This window comes from Pinus tabuliformis, chromosome X, assembly GCF_031772625.1.
Source record: "Pinus tabuliformis cultivar Carrire ecotype Pingquan chromosome X, CPIR1, whole genome shotgun sequence".
NCBI classification, from domain to species: Eukaryota; Viridiplantae; Streptophyta; class Pinopsida; order Pinales; family Pinaceae; genus Pinus; species Pinus tabuliformis.
In genome coordinates, this window is record NC_142308.1 from 291316286 (window position 1) to 291335301 (window position 19016).

Here is a 19016-nt window from a genome sequence, read left to right on the forward strand (position 1 = left end):
ACAAAGATATCATCAAACAGTTTGGGGACAACATCAGGCAGTACCAAGCTTCACATCAATATGTGGCCGAGAAGCAGAAATTGGAGGTTGCTGAGTTGGTCTTTCCCCACAGTTTGGAATCATAGTGTTTTGTCTTGCTAGGCTGTCTCTAGACTATTTTGTCTCACATGGGTACATGTAGAAAATGTAATATTATTTGCAAATATGTTCTAAGTGAAATTCCAAGTTTCATTAGTGGAATATGAAAGGTAACCATGTTATCTAATGAGTTACTTGTTAAGAAGTTGAAGAGTCATGAGGGTAGTCAAAGAGTCACAAAGGGGAATGTCAAGGGTCACCCCACCCTTTATTATAAATAGAACATCATAGCCCATGGAACAAACTTTTGTGAGCCAATATTTTCACTAGGCTTAGGCTTAGAAAAGGCTTGGGCGTATCGTGAAGAACCTTGGCTTCTCCATAGCGTAGAGCGAGTATAATTCTTTGGAGGACAAGGTGTTCTTGACTATAATGTTCCACTATTGGGGATAGTGGTTGTCAATGGTATATGTATGGATTGAACTTTCACTTATAATAATAATATCAATGCCAACACTCTTTCATGTTTGTTAATGTAGTTGGACTTAATGTATGTTGTTTAACTTACGCATTTTCTTATGAACTACTTTTTATTCAATTGTACGAATCTTGTTGAATATGTGTTGTGGATTAACTCATCACTTTAATTTGTGGACTATTATGCATTTTAGTTTGTGATGTCATTCTGCTCGTGTGTTCCTTTCAAACTACATACTATTACAGGCTTCTAAGTGGCGAACTTCATTTTCCCCTTCGTGTGTGAGAACCTTCATGCAATGCACTTGACTCTCTGCAAGGTCACACACTTACTCTCACCGAAAGTTAGCATACTTACCTCTGCGCATTACTGCAGTCAAGTCATTACACCACCACCTACTGCTAAGACTCTATACTCCAAATGGTTCGAGGTCTAGGTGAGACTTTATATCGGGGAGATCCCCTTAATGTTGGTGGGTCCAGCAGTGTCAACAAATTGCGAAGGAAAGAGAAACTCGTTATGAAGGCTCCAAAAGATGTCCTCTCTGTTATATTGGTACTAGGGAACTTAATGGTTATTTAGACACTTGTCACACAACTCCTAAGGTGTATAATATATTTTACAAAATTTAGTATTTAATAATAATAATAAATTATTTTCCCTCTATTTCTATTATAGTTTATCATCTCTACAAATTTAACTGCAATATATATGATTACTATTATTATATTAAGCAATACTGATTTTTTTTAATTATTTTAAAATTTGAAAATAAATTAATTGTTAATAATTAAATTTAATATTTTAATTTAAAATTTGATATTTAGATACCAATATTATAGTTTTTTATACTTTTATTTAATATATATATAGATATATAGATTTTCTTTGCTCTCCTTTTTAGAATTCATCTTTAATAAATATAATATACATTAATAAAAACTAAAAATTAAAATAAAATCCTATTCTCAGAATTAAGTGAGCATTATTTCAAATAATATAAATCTACATCATTTATAAATAGAAAAACGCCCCCCACTTTTCTTTTATATATATATATATATATATATTTGTATAATAGCATGTACAATCAGTTTGGTTTTAAGAAATATATTCATCTTTTCAAAAAGTTTGCCCATTGATGATACACTTTTGTTTTGGAAAACTAGTTTTTCTTTTTTAATTTAATCATAAAAAATTCTTAAAAGTTATAATTACAATCTAGATATCTTAAAATTTCAACCAAAAATTTGTACCAAATTTTGATAAAAATCTGATCAAAATTTCCAATATTTTTCTAAACAAAATTGTGACCTAATTTTACTGCTCTTTCAAAAAATATCCTGCTCTTTTTTTCCTGCTCAACTCCGTCCCTCTTAATAATTCAGAAATTGGTTCTCTAACTGTTATCTAAAAATTTCCCATACAGTAGTAATTAATGTTTCGATTCTCCGTCCCTCGATAATTCAGAAATTGGCTCTCTCTCATACAGTAGTAATTAATGTTTCGATTATATTTTCACCATTATATGCGTTCTGTCCTCCTTCATAATTCACAAATTGGTTCTGCAACCGCCAACATATGCGCACCATTGGATATAGATTTTTGGGTTGGTTTGAGTAATAGCTACGCAGCCAAAATCAATCTCGATTTTTACAATTTTTGTCCAATAAATTTTACATAATATTTTTGTCTACCCAATTTTAGTTTAATTCGAGAGGCTTATTTTATTGATTAATATAAAGTGTCATCAAAATTGAAATTTTATTGATATTTACTAAAATAAAATTTAAAATAAATTACAAAATACTTCCGGAAGGTGGCAAAACCTATCAAACTCAGGTGTCAAACCAACAGTGAGGACAACCATCTCTGGCTGCTATCCGCGAATGTCGATTTGACTCATCACCGTTATCAAGGAAAACCACGCCACCTGTAATAACCCGCTGGTGGTCCGTAAGGGATCTCACAAAGCATATTAAATCGATATTTATTTAAAATAAATATAATTTATCTAAAATTAAGTAAACGAGAAAAAAATTTGTAACCTCATAAATTCGCAATACAAAAAAAAGTGAAAATATATTTATTGTTGAAGGATCTCTGTGAAGCCCTCTGATGATCCTGCATCAGTTCCACACCTCCTCTGATAAAACTGTATATTCCCTTGAATGTACAATATCGTTTTTTTTCCTTTAATTGGAATCCAATAAGAATTTGACGCGTTGTTGTATTTTTGTTTCTATATATATATATATATATATAAACAAAAATACAACAATTGACGTGTTATTTTATTTCTATTTATATATATATAAACAAAAATACAACAACGCGTCAATTATTGTATTTCTGTTTTTATTTATATATATAAATAGAAACAAAAATACAACAATTGACGCGTTGTTGTATTTCTATTTCTATATATACGCATGAGATTTCACGAAACTTAATATTAAGTTACGTGGGCATCACGTTCAAGCCACACATAAACGTTTATAGGAACGTAATGTCTCAAAACATAACTACAAATATTCTATGGAATAAGCCAACAAGTCATGAATCCGGTAAGCTGACAGCTGCTAATTCAACAGTAAAGCCTCTAATATTTTGACTGTTATAAAATTCATGACAGCGTCCTTTTCGTAGGAGATTGATTTTTCAATGGAGTTGTTTAATCAGGCAATTCAATTAAGGGAGGAATTGTTTGGATGATTAAAAGTGATTGGAATTTTGGTCAGAAATGACGGGAATTTTAGTCAAAAATTAAAAAAATCTTGTAGAGGCGATGTTTGAATCGTGTTTTTGATGGTGGAAATGGATTCAGCGCCATCAAAACCGTCTAAAACACCTAAAAATTTGAAGTTTAACAACTATAACTGAATTTACAAAAATCCTTGCCAAATTTCCTCTAAATATAACCCGAATTTCTATAACTTTATGGACAACTCCTTCACCTAGTTAAACTACACCCTTTTTATTCCTTTGTTATTTTTAATTCTTATAAAAATCATGCCATGGTAATCTTCACATCTTGTGTGGAGGAGATTTCATTTTCAATAGGTCCATGTTTATCGTTGGTTGGTTTCCCGGACGCAAAACACTTGATCGAAGACGATTAAACAAATCGAAAATTACAAGCCAAGAATATAGAGAGATGATAAGAGACTATGATTATTCATGGTTCAAAATTCTTTGATCAGTGAGCTGTAAAGGTACACCTGCTATCTATGTTAAAAAAGGATAAGACGCTATATTGTAATGATTGAGACGTTGGCCAAATGCATGAAAAAGTAATGCAAAGTGGATGGTACTTTACAATGAAACACATTGTCAGGTTGGCCATAATTCACTACAGCACCTCTTCTTAATTTTCTCTTTCGTGGGTGCGCCTTATTCATGTTTTGAACCGATACGGAGTAATAATGTAAGAAAGCAACCTGGGATTTTGTTAATAAGCCTTTTTTTCTCTAATCGTTAAAAGAGATTTATTCCAGTGCAATCATTTGACAAAGAAAAAGTAGAACTGTGACTACAGCGGCCAATGATTTATCTCTGTATATAGAGTGTTCATTATTGCTTTTGTTAAATATATAGCTGATCAAATAAGAGTCCATTCTCGTGCTTGAGCGTATCAGGCCCTTTCTTATTTTATTTTCTTGCTTTTTAAATAAGAATACATATTTTATATCTATTTGGTGTTCATTATTGCTTTTGTTGAATATATAGCTGATCAAATAAGAGTCCATTCTTGTGCTTGAGCGTATAAGGCGCTTTCTTATTTTATTTTCTTGCTTTTTAAATAAGAATACATATTTTATATCTATTTGGTATACATTCAATTTTTTTGAGAATTTATAGTGAATAGGTATGGTATCTAATCTAGCACTAAATGCAAAAATTTATTCAAAATCAGTTTCACTAAGTTATGCATATCTTTTTCTTACTAGTCTTCTCTTTTATCTTTTAATTTCAAAGTATTTATAAAAAAAAATTGGAATAATACTTTCATAATTCAAATTGTTATTTTTGTGAATATATCTTCTCACTAATAACTTGACCAATAATTATTCTTTATATTTTTTTTCAAAAAAGGTTGGTTGACCGGGAAACAAATAGATTTTTGAATGGTTATCTAGCTTTTAATAAATTCAACTTACTTGTTTTATGAATCTTTCTTGTCTTATGAATTTCCTTGAACTCGAATTCTTGAAGTCATTGTTGGAGAGGTGATTGAACCTATGTACCTTGTTATTGTGTTTGTTCGCTAGTGTTTGTTTACTTTACTCTTTTACAACAAATTGTCCATAAGTGATTATTGCTTTCATACACAGCGTTGTCTACACTTGCATCCCAAACTTCATCTATTTTAACTTTACATCTTTGAGGATTATAATTTTCTTTGTGATTGGATTGTACAATCTATATTCTTTGGGCTAGTGACTCTAACATTTGTCACCCTATCGTCAATTTTTCTTCTTAGTTGTTTAGGTGATCATATGCCACACATCCCAATTCTTTTAAATATGACACATAACCACTTAAATAAATAATCACTTAAATAAATATATAGGTATTTTTCTTTCAATAAACTTCTAGTCATATTCATCATTGTTATATTCTTTCTTTATGTTATGTCATTCTAGCATTGTGTGTATCTCAATGTGAATTATCTCTTTATTACATGATGTTTACAATTTTTTGCTAACCCTTTTGAGCCATTTTCTTGTCCCCAATGGGATCTCAATATTTTAATAGATTTAAGCTTTGCTTTCTAGCCATGGCATTAAAATCTTTCAATTTCTCAAAAAAATCATATTTGAGTTTCAAGAAATACAATCAAATCTTCCAACTAAAGCCATCAATGAATGTCATGAAATAAAAGTGCTCTCCAAGAGACTAGGTTTGCATGAGTATACAGAAATCACTATGCGCCAACTCTAATGGTGTCTTTTCATTGTAAGTGAAAAGTTGTCCTTATATTGTCTTCCCAATACACATCTCTTGCGAGAGTTAACTCATTCACATATGGTTGGTAAGAATTTAAACATTTGCATGTGATGCAACAAATTTAGTCGTCCAAAATACAAGGATCAAATCTCAAATTCCAAATACAAGACTCATATAGATTAGATAACATACTGGAAAATAAGATTGATTGATAGGAAATTATCATTTTTGAAAGATGGATCATATTCTTAGTCCTTTCAATTATATCAAATAGTTTTTTACTATGAAATTTGTCTAGGATTATGCAATTATAGTGGTTGAAAATAACTCTATAATCATCATTGACAAGTTGACCAATGCTCATAATGTTATGTTTTAATCCTTGGACAAACATAATCCTCAGACCAAATAGATATCTCTGTTTTCACCTTGTTTAGTGGGTGAAGAAATCTTACCTACAATATAATTGAGTTGAAAGGATCATTCTACGGCCCAGTATGCTCATTCTACAGCCCAGTATGAAGGTGACGTGCAATTCAATTTATGCAATTCTATCTGTACTGTGAAGTTGACACATGTCCCTTCTAAAAAAAAAATAAAATACTCATTAAGTTTAAAAAATAATGTCAACTATAATCAAAACACACACAGACAATGTGGTTATTTGGATAGTTTTACTTAAACTATTACACTGGTTATTTGGTTAGATTTACTCAAACTATTATACTATAACTGTGCTTGCTTTATTGTTTATTGATATTACAACCCAACACAATAAAATAGAATATTTCTATTATCATATGAAATAACATAATTTGATATCAAATTTTAAAATTCTTTTAAAATAGCTAAAACAAAAAACAAATAAAATTAATATTATTTATATATTAAAATTTTAATTGGCTATGTAAACAAACCACATTGATATACATGATAGCTAATTTATATTAATATCAACTTTAGAAAAACATACACGTAAATGTATCTATAAGAATGACAATAAAATATTTCGATGTGCAAAGACAAGTAATAGAAAGTAAAATTATTGAAATTAATACTGAAATGTATTTGAAAATATTTGAATATAAATAAAATCTTTACCATCAACAATGTAATCCACAAATAAATAAAATATCTCAATTTTCATGTTAACTAAAGTATCTCAATGTGACTCAATAATAACAATAATGAGATGTCAATATATTATAAGTACCATTTTACAATTTGATCTTTTAGTAAAGGTTAATTTGAATGGAGAAAATATTTGTTGGAATTGCATGTTTAAGCTATTTTATTCCATGCATTAAAGGGATTTTAAAGGAATTGAATCGATTTATGCATTAAACATTCAATTTAAAAAGTAAATTATTTATACACACACACACACAGAAATAGATTCACCTTACCCATCACCTATCAAGTTCCTAGAGGGATGCAATATTTGGAGGTACATTTTTTTTAAAGTTTTGCACTATAAAAACGGTTTGCACCACAAAATATTTGATCTGGCTCGGCTCTTGCCAGATCCGTGTTTAAGAAGAATATATACTGGTAATCACCCAATTTAACTTTAGTATTAGTAAAATTATCTAGGCTTGCAACCACATTCCTTTTGGTCCTATGCTTACTACATCCACTATGTAGCAAGCAAATGTCTCTGTTACTCTCATAAACAACATGGAAATTCATAAGTGTATATTCAAAAGTACTTTTAGAGGAAAAATTGTATCTTTTAAAATAATAATATTGAGCTTGGGGATTGTAATTTATTCCTAATGACCTCTGACACTTCCCCTTAAGCACTGAGGGCTCTACTATGGTGAATCCCATGATCTAAGCTTGAGTTTCCATATCTTTGTAAGTTGACTCTCTCTTAGTAAGTGGGATCTATTATATATTCCCTTATGTTTGTTTTTCCTTCCTCCAGGTCTTCTTACATAAGCCTATCATTTCAACTCACTCTATAAGGAGTCACCATCCCTATTCATTCCTATCTCATTGGATAACATGACTACTATCAGTCCATATCTATGGAAAGTTGTCTTAGATTCTTTGATTCTTCAAGGGAATCTAATACAACATCAAATTTCGATGGAAATCTCTTAGAATTTTTTTTAACAAACGTATACTCTATTTTGTCTTCACCATATGTTCTTAACTCATTTACTACATTCATCATTTGAGTGATGAGTTGCTCAATAGAATCATAAGCGTTCATCCTTGAATTCTCAAAATTCCTCCTAAGATTTTGCAACATTTTACTCTATTTGTGCCTTGATATGCAACATCAAAAGTTTCCCATGTTTTCTTAGCATAATCTTCTACTCCAATTTTTAGAAAAATTGAGTGATCTGATCTTTCCTGAATAAGCCATCATGTGTTTACATCGTTCTGTTAATTTTCATTTAGTTGATATATGTGAGCACATCTCATACCTTGTATGATTTCTTAGTCTAGTTCTACAAATCCATTTACAACTAAACTGCAACAATCCTAAGAAGGAACGGAAATTTCCATCTTTATAGACAAAATTTCAAATTTATACCTATCCAATTTGGTCCATAAAGTTTTCCTAAACTATTAGGAGAACTCAAATTTTGTTCAGTTGTTAATTTTTATTATTTTATGTTGATATGATGGGAGAAGTAAAAAATTTTATTAGTAGGGATTGAAAGGTACTCTATTGAAGGGTTTTTCTTGTTCTATTTTTCTATGTTATTCGAGTGGGTTCCAATGTAGTAATCCTACTAATATGTTAGGTTTCTAACTCAGAAGGATCAACCATACCCTTAAAGGTACTACTAGATTTCCCTTGTACCTGAGAGTATCTTGATAAGTTCTTCTTTTCATGTCACTATAACAATGAGGTGGTCATGTAGTTGACCTAAAGGTTATTTTCGTTATAACAGTGGGTGATCTAAGGCTCATTTTATGATACTAGTGGGTGGTATAGGTTTATTTTCAATACACCTATAGGACGTTTGACATACTGGATGGTAGGTGGGAGTGAAATAATTAAAAGTATTTCAGAAATGTGGGGATCAATCATGATTATTTCAAATGAATTAGATTTAGCCTAAAACCAATCAAAAGTGAGGGGTGAGGTCCCATGTTTCACATAAGATCAGAAGTTATTCTTTGGATAAATGAAGCGGGTACATCAAAGGTTATTCCCTAGATGAATAGAATGGGGACCACTAGAGGATACTCCCTAGATGTATGAACTGGGTGTACTGGAGGTTACTCCCCAGATGTATGAGGTATGGTGCACCATAGGATAATCCTCGGATGTATGAATTAGGGTGCACAAGAGGTTACTCATTAGATAAATGAAGCGGGTGCACAGAAGGTTATTCCCCAGGTGGATTAAGTGGGGCGTACCAGAGGTTATTTGCTGGATGAATGAAGTAGGGCCTACCAGAGGCTATTCCCTAAATGACTAAAGTGGGTTGCACCAGAGGTTATTCATAGGATGAATGAAGTGGGGCATACCAAACATTATTCCCTGAATGACTGAAGTGAGTGTTTCCTCGGAGTATAGTACAGGGTCATGGAACCCAAACCAATGAGTAGGTTAGTAGCCAATCATTATTTTCCAAGTGGTGTTCGCAGAATTTCTAGGTGGGTATAGCCACCATGCATCCATGTGGCCAAGACGTTGATGTGGCACTATTTGATTCTCTAGACTTGTAATGGTCACATCTCTTTATCTGAAGGTCAGATTGAAGTAAAATTTTATATTACTAAAATCATCATGATGAGACAAATGCAATGCCGATGTAAAACCAATACTTTAAGTGAGTTGGAAAGATCAAAATTTTTAGACCCCATTTCCCTAACGGTAACATGGATCTTGGGTCAACGTAGCGACCATCTCCTCTTAACATGTGATTTTGTATGATTTGGGAAGGGGTGTGTTACAAAGTGGTATCAGAGAAACAAGTTCAGACACTAGGCTTGGATAGGCTCATGTGCACATGCTAGATAATTGATTGATATCCATAATATGCTTGATATATTAAGTTTTCTTTTATGATTAAGACAAAATGTTGTAATGCATCAATTATTGGCTTACTGACTGAAAATGGTTACATGTTGATTGATAGGTTATGGGTAAATATTTATGTAGACCAAGGACAAGAAGTAAGTTTTATAAAATGTATTTTGATTATTGATGGCTAACATTAGATTGTATGTAAAGAAATATTGAGAGATATCCATGAACTATAAGGAAAATGAGAAGAATGATCAGGAAGAGTTGGTCAACATGGTATGAAAAAAATCAATAGGGACTTAAATAAGACTCAATTTGGAAGATGAAAGAGGAGGATCCTCATAAACTAATAGAGAATCTTAGAAGTATAAGAGCTGAAATAAGAAGCTGCAAGGCAGATAATGAAAATATTTTCATATATCAAGCAGACGTAAATGTCATAATATTGCAAATCTTATTCAAATTACAAAACTAAAAAACTATACGAAGTTGGCACTAACCATAAGGGAAAGAAAAATTCTAAGGATAGCCCATCAAAAATATACAGGCACAAATGGAATGATAATAAAGTAGAAGAAAGTTTAACAAGAAAGAGGAGAAGAAATGCAGAAGAAGGAACTAAACTACTCAACTCCTTAAAAAGAGAATCAAGTACTCCTAGGCAATCATTGGATAGTGTAGCTGCCAGATATCACCATCAAAGGAAGAGTAAAAAGAATACCATGCAAGAGGAATTCAAGAAAACAAAATTCCCAACCTTTTATTGAGAGGTAAAGAAAGCAGAGGATGTGGAAGCTTGAATTTTGGGAATAAATAATTACTTCAAGCTGCATGAATATACCGAGAACATGAAGCCCAGGGTAGTTATTTTCATTTTGAAGGGAAGAGATGATATCTGGTGGGAGGATGTCAAGGACATCAAAGGCATCAAACAAAAGGAGTTGACCTAGAGGAAGATTAAAATTACTTCTGAGAAAAGTACATATCCGAGAAATATTATGACAACAAAACCAAGGAGTTTTATGAGACAAATTGGAGCAGATGACACCTGAAGAATATACCAGAAAATTCTTGGAGCTATTAAGGTATGCAATTTACATCAAGGATGAGAATACCAATATCCACATGTATGTTAGTGGACCACCACAAGCATACTAGTAAAAAATAGAATTTGATTATCCTATGACTCTAGAGGAGGTCATCCAGAAGACTATGCATGATTCTGAACAGTCTAAGTGTAAGAATGAAGTATAGAATGAATAGAGGAATAAAGGAAAAGGAAGAAAGGGTGGAAGGCTTAATAACTTCATCAAAAGTGAGCATCAACAAAACTTAATTGTCGGTAAAAAGGAGCCCCAAAAATCAAGATGAAAAGATGAAAGGAGGCTATTAGTGTTGGGAGTGAAGAGAAAACCATCTAAGGAGAAATTGTCTCAAGTTGAATAAGACTGGAGGAAAGTTGCACAACATACAAAAGGCATCGATTGTGAATGATGTTTGGTTGATTTCCTATGTAAATAAATAAAAACAATAACCAAGTTCATGGGATACATTTTCCATGCTAAATGTTGGGCAAAACAAACATTGTGAGGGTATCACTAATGATTAATAGATGGCTATGGAAATTGGCATAGCCATTGTGAAAGGACAAGTGACAATACTTGGAATTTACTTTATGATATAATGGAAAAAAAGGGAAAAGGAAGGTGAAAGGTAAAATAATAGCATGTGAGGAAAATTAAGGGAAAAGAGGAAATTAAAGAAAATAGAGGCCTCAATAATAAAAATGCTTCTGAGTATCAGTTCAAAACCTATGCTAGCCTAAGCCTTTTGTTAGTTCATTTTTAGATCTCTCTCTCTCTTCTCTTTCTCACATACTCTTGCACACTTAGAGAAAACTTGGAGCATTTTTGGAACACTCTGGTTTTCATTGGAGTTGGAGAAAGAATGAAAATAAAAAAATAGGAAAGTGCAAGGGGATAGTGGGATTAACATCTTTAGGGAAATTTCCTTGTAGGTATTGAGTTGCATGTATGATTTCCTTGTTATTTTTGGCATGCATGGTATATGCTTGTGGTTAGTTGGTTATAATTTGTCATTGGCATGGAGGATTTCCTAGATTGATAATGGTTTTGCCTAGCCTTTCCATGTCTCGGATAGTTATGGTGTTGTGGGATTTTCCACTTGTTGTTTCTGGTTGGTGCTTAGATTACTTATGGTTGTGTGTTGAGTTACTACTTCTTGGAGTTGTTGGTTGGAAGAAATTCTCTAGAGCCCTACAACAACACGGGTTGATTTACTAGTCTTGGAGCCTTGGTTGGAAAAATTCTTTGCAGCCCTTAGTGGGTTGAGTTACTAGTCTTGGAACCTTGCTTGGAAACGTTTTCTAGAGCCCTTGAAGACTATGGGTTGAGTTATTAGTTCTTGGATCCGCGGTTGGGACAACTGCTCTGGAGCCCTAGGCAACGTCGGTAGAGACCAATTTGGTTGGTGTTAGTGATGTTTGATCATGAGGTGGAATCACTAGTTGAGGGTTAAAGTGGTTTGGCCTCTAGAAGCCCTAGTTAGGTTTTGTTTAGGTTATTCCATGAGATCCCACATTCATGCTTGGAATATGGCATGTGGGTGATTGGATGAAAGAGATATTTGGTTAAGCCCAATCTATGGTTGGGTGGTATGTGGAAGTCCTTAACTTGGTTTGATTTGGAATACAGTAATAAGAGTTATTTCCTCTTATATTTTCATGAGTAATTGTACTTTTTATTTGTGTTCATTATGCATGCATTATTATTTTCATGGTTGTAAATGGTGTCATCATGTAGATGGTTATGATGTAAATGTTGAGTTGATTGATATATATATATATATATATATATATATATATATATATATATATAGATATATATATATATATATATATATATATATATATATATATATATATATATATCTATATATATATATCTATATATATATATATATATATATATATATCTATATATATATATATATATATATATATATATATATATATATATATATATATATAGAGAGAGAGAGAGAGAGAGAGAGATATGTTGTGCTAATCCAGTTTGATTTTGCAGATGAGATAGCCTCCCCTAAAATTCACTAAGGTACATTTGATTATGTTTGTGTTTGGATTTTCTCGTATGGTATGCTTGCAATAAGTCGAAGATAAAATATGACAAGAAAAATGGTTGACTATAGTCTACGTGATTCTCCCCACAATAAGATGAAAAAATGGTGATGAGTACTTTGCTGGCATAGCAAATACATTGAGAAGTTTGAAAGCAAAGATCAGAAGTATTAAGGAGGATAATGACAGGATCATTTAGTCATAGGAAATAATTGCTAGGGCACAACAGAGACAAGAAGAGGTTAATGTAGTAATCCTTTAGAGTCTATTTTATTTGCAGAGATAGGGACCACTTATGATCAATCATGGATAGGAGGAAAGGACTAATGGGGCACATGGTAGTAGGTCTCAATCATGATATAGGTTTGACAAGGATGATAAAGTTAGAGATGGTAGGTTCTTGGACACACCATACAGGAGCGGTAGTGACCATGGGTTCTATTCTAGTTCTGCTTTAGAAAGACATCATCATCATCACCATCACCATCTCTATAGGAGGAGTGTGAGGGAGTACTTTCCATAGGATTTCAAGAAATCAAAGCCTCCTATATTTGAAGGAGAAATGAAGAAATCACAGGATGCATAAACTTGGTTTCTTAGGATGAATAAATTATTCTCATTTCATGATTACTCAGAGAACATGAAGGCTATGATAGCTATTGGTCAGCCTTGGTATTCCACCAACAATATTGCAACTCCAAATTTCTCCTCAACTCAAATGATCAACCCTCGGTTTGTACAAACTTTGAGGTGACAGTGCTATATGTACAACATATAGGATTCCACTCATGCCACCCTAAATTATGACATTAGATCAAAAAGTTCTCAAAGACCCTTCCTTCTACTAAATTAGAATGAAATATTTCTAAAAGGACAAATTGGAAGTTTCTTCTAAGTATGAAAGTAGAAACGCCATTGAATCAACTTGTAAAACCCTAATTACTTAATTCATGAAAAGATGAAGGCTAGCCTACTTAAATATATGAAGCTATGTTATCTTATAGAATTCATCATGCTACCTCATCTAATTGGAGATAGGAAACTAATCTATCTTTTGGAAAAGAAATTTTTGGGTTCCTTCAAGATGATTCATATTCACCTATTCCATATCTTTCTCCACGTTCACATTAGATTGTCAAATGGCAACATTGTGACAAACATTTCCATTTTAAAGATCATTTTTGTTTATCTCGGCCCTTGTAATTATTGTGGTAAACACACTCATCATTCAAACAAATGCTTCAAAAACAATTCTCCTGCAAGAAAAAAGATTCACCTTGAATGGATTGCTTCGTGGAAATGGGCTTCAACAACCAAAAAGATATTTCACTCATACCACATAATTTTTTCTCAAGTATTATAATGTCTTGTAGTTCAGTCTTATTCATCTTCTCACCTTTTACCTGACATGGGGAGAATCAACGGTCATCTACAAGATTCGGAGATAAATCAAGAGAGCCTAAGTCATAGCCTTAACCTACTGCCTTAGCCTAGAGCTAGAGTCATCCATACCCAGATTCAAAGTTGTAGCCAGAGACAAAGAATCCCATGAGCATGCCTTTTGTTAGTGGCGTTCCTCAAACCACTACTAGTTGATACCTCCCTTTTCATGTTTAGGTTCTCCCTTTTTCATACGTTCAAAACTCCCTTTTCTAGGTTGATGGTATCCTTTTTCAGATCATCAAGGACACTTCATCTAGCTATAGACTAACGATTTATTTCAAGATTTGGAACTATTATAAGAACACTACTATGCTTTCCAATTTGATACCCCAATGGTCTCCCTTTTCAAACCATTAGGGATCACTTCCTCTAATAGAAGACTTCAGCTTCTAGCTAGATTTCGAAGAGCTCTAAAAATTGCACTAAATGTTCCAGTGTTGGTGAAATCCTTAAAAAATCATCAGTTGAGGCGTCAAGTTCTCCAACCTTATACCTCCATTTGAGAGAACACATTCAACCTTTACATTTACTATTCACAATGATATACATTTATATTACATCTTTATGACTATTGGTTTCGATATACCGAGTGGTCTCTTGGACTCCAATTATCTTTTATATTTGACATCATAACTTTTAGCAGATTATGTGTCGAAGAAGAGAGGTATAATACAAAATTACAACAATTCATGATGATGGAAAATTTTAGGGGCTAATATTCGCAGATGGGCTAATGTTCATGTTTTCTCCAAAAAAAATCGCTAATTTCCATTTTTTCTAAAATTGATTCACCAAAATTTTATAGGATAAAATTAAGTTTCATTAAAAATTGTCAAAATTTTATAGAGGCTATCACCAAAACTTTATAAAGGCTATATAAAATCATTATAAATTTGAATGGTGAGAAAAATACCTCGTTAGAAAGATATATCTGAGGACTACAACTTTTGAATGGATAACATCAATTAAAGGCTCATGTTTTCCCCAGCTTTCCCAAAATAACATTGTTTAGGGCCTTAAAACGGCTCTGGATGTTTAGGTCCTTAAAACTACCAAAAATAGTAAATGGTGATAAAATTAAGGAAACTAAAAAAATAAAAGAGACAGTGGCGAGGATCCAAGTGGAATAGGTAGCTGGCCACCAACATCCACCTGGATCAATCATCCCCCATTAGGAAGTAATGGTTCCCATTGCATTGAGCACCTCCATTAGATGGGGAAAATTTTACTGAACTAAGTTTCTTTTGGCTCCCAGTATTGAAAATGAACTACAATGGAGAACCCTTCACCCACATATGTGAGTGGAATAGGTGTTCCCCCTCCTCTGGATGTTCAGGTTCAATATTATAGAACTTGGTGGTGGCCACGGTGGCACTATGCTCCGCGTCAATGATCTGGTTCCCTTTGTCATTGCCCTTCTCAGGTTTTGACTAAGTCGCAACATGTGTCTGATTCGAAAGCCTTTAGCTCAGCCACCAGTGTTTGTTTCACCCGACACTCACTTTTGTTGTGCGTGGAGCTCTTATCAAACTCACACCACTTTCTCCTATCCTTATTTGTCTTTGTGGTGTTGTTCTTTTCTTGCTACTTCAATGGGCTATCCTGGGTCACCCTGCATTGGCTTTGTCATTTAATCTACAATTTGAACACACTTTTCCCTTGCTTCGAATTTGCATATCCAAAACCTCACTTTTTTTGTTTAAATTTATGCTCAATCTTGACAATGTATCAATACATCATGTCGAGCAAGGAGATGTCCAGGAACTCCATCTCTTCCTAGATATATCTGTGTAGATAGCCACGACACTTGAGTACCGAGTGCCACTCATAATCCTTAATACCCGGATTTGTGAGGAGGGTATGAAAAGCATTGGTAAACTCTGGCATGTCTCGGTCCCTTCCCTACCGCAACATGGTCCACTTTATTTATTTATCCTCATAGCTCTCGATAGGGTAGTACGGCTCCTTGATGGCCTCCAAGAATGAATTCCAAGTGGGTGTGACTTAAAATAGTGAGGATGTAATGTTTTCCTTCTTCTCATATTAAGTTTCCCACCAGTCCTTGACATGGGGGGCAGCTTTGGGAAGTGTAAAAGTAACATTTTCCCAATTGGAAAAATCGTGAACATAAAAATATCCTTCTAACATATTTAACCATTTATCTATGACACGTGCATCTATGTGACCTTCGAATATGGGGATGTCAAAGTTGACTTCTACGTTGAAACATGTGGTGCTTCCAGAGTGGCTGCTGGAAGGAGATGTGCCGCCTTTGGGTAGCTATTGAAGGATCTGGGCAAAGTTGTTCATCATCGCATTCCTATATTGCTCGAGGGATTCTTCGAGCAATATTTTGAAAGGATATACTGACCCCTTATCCTTCTTCTCTTTCACGATGGGAGGATGTCAGGGTTTGCGAGGTTGGTCATGCAAAGGTTCGACAAATTCAATCCTTAACTCCTTATATCTTGACCTTGTTGTGGACATGCAAAGAAAAATTTAGAGAGAGAATATTGCTCTGATACCGCTGATCTGAACTTAAACAAGAACTCAAAAAATTAAATATATAACCATAAATACAAAGATGCAGCAGAAATAACATTTCATTTCATTAATATCAAATACTGAAATAAGCTTACAAAAAAACTAGAAATAAATTGGATCGGGCGATGGTAAGTTATCTTTGAGGAGAGATGTGGTGGCTACATGCCTCTGAACTGTGTTACAATGAGGCTTGAATACCTATTTATTATTTAGAAATAATTGAAAACCCTAAACATCCAAAAACCTAACCCTAAGAGATGAAGCGCCAAAATTATGGGCCCTGTTTGGGTAAATTGGTACATCAACTTACCAGGGTCATAATTTTCACATACGATCTCCATTTGATGCACACAATACCTAGTTAGAAAGATATATCCAATAATTAAATATTTCAAATGGAAATCATCAATTCAATGATCCTATTTTCCCCGATTTTCCCAAAAAAATTCATTTAGGGCCTCAAAACGGCTCTCGAAGTTCAGGGCCAGAAAAACTGCCAAAACTAGTAAATTGTGATACAATTAAGGAAGCTGAAAGAGACAATGGTGGGGGTCTAAGTGAAATAGGAGGTTGGCCACCAATATCAACCTGGATCACTTGCCTATTCCCTGTGTTTGTTTAACAAATACAAAAAAAGGGAAATTGTTCACATTGGTGAAATAATTTTCTACTTAGATGATCCTACATGGGACAACATGGGGAGAAAAACATTTTCCAATAGCTCTTCAACATCCAGAATAAGTTGGGAAATTTATGTTGTTTTCTTACAACCAAAAGCATCTATTGATCGTTTCCCCCCCTAAACTCTGACCTTTGAACCACTAAAAAATTAAACTATGTTCTCCAATTAGTTGGATAGGAAAAATTTATCATCAACACCAAACTTATTGGCTCCAAGTGAAATCGTGAAAGAAATATATGACATAATGATGAAGGTGAAATAAGAATATATATTTTTTTGTTGTGAGTATATATCTCACAAATTGTCTTCCTTTCCAAATTTCAAGAAAACTAAAAATTGTCCTATATTTTTTCAATATATTCATAAACAAATTGATAAATTGCAAAAGCTTCATCATTGATTTGTTTTTTTTGTTTCTCATTCCCATGTAATTTGTCTTTTTCATTTCATTTACTATCTTTTTTTACCTATATTATATGTTTAAAAGATTGTATCGTTTAAAGATTTTTTATATTCACTAATATTACTTGATTTTTTGTAATTATATAGAAACAATGCCCTAGGGAACTGGCCATGGATCAAGAAGATGTGGCCATTATACAAGTGCTTGTTTAGGAACATGGACCAAATATTGAAGATCAAGGTAATGATATTATGCAAGAATATGATTATGCTAATAACACAGTTGAAGAAGAGGGAAAAAATGTATTGATCTAGGTGAAATTTAATAATGTTGGAATGGATGACAATGATGATCAAGTATATGGTGTTCTTGATAGACCTATAATTGAGAAGTAAAGAGAACCTCAATATGAAGGATCCTAAAAAATTTCCTCTCGCCTATATTGCTACCGCTGAACATAAAGGTTATGAATGGTTATTTAGACACTTGTGTCACACAACTCTTAGGGTATGAATATATTTTGCGACATTTAGTACTTGTTGATAAAGCTCTTTGTTTTTACTCTATTTCTTTTGTTATTTGATCATATGTAAAAATTGGATGCCATATGTACGATTAATATTATTTATATTAAGAAGTACCGATTTTTAAAATTGTTTTGTAGATTGTTAGGTGAATTTTTGTTACCAATATCAAATATTTTACATTGCATATACCAAGATTTGCATGCCATTATTAAAGATATTGGAATTAAGTATGAAGTTATTCATGCAAGTCCTAATGAACATATTATGCATTATGGAAAACATCCATTGAAAGAGTAATGCAAAAAATGTCAAATTAGTACATATTGAATCAATCAAGCAACAAAAAATGTGCCTTGCAAGGTTCTTCATTATATTCGAATAATTGCACATTTGCAACTATTGTTCAAGTGCAAAAAATAGGACAATTTGTGCATTACCATGCAAAGAATATAATTAAAGATGATGTTCTTCGAATTCCTGTAGGTGGATTTGCAATTAAGAAGATAGAGGAAATATGGCCACCTTTTAAAGAAGAACATCATAATCTTAGGTCTTCATTGGCAGCGATTGGTGTCAATCTATTTGGCAAGCTCATATCTACTTCCTCGGTGTTGCCTAATTTTTTATCAGAAAATTATAAAATTCCTCCATGGATGTCAATAAAGAGAGAGCACATAATTTTGCCAATGATTGTTCTAGGTATTAATTTATACTTCCTTTTTCAAAACAATAACATCTTATTTGTCTTGTTTGTTTCATA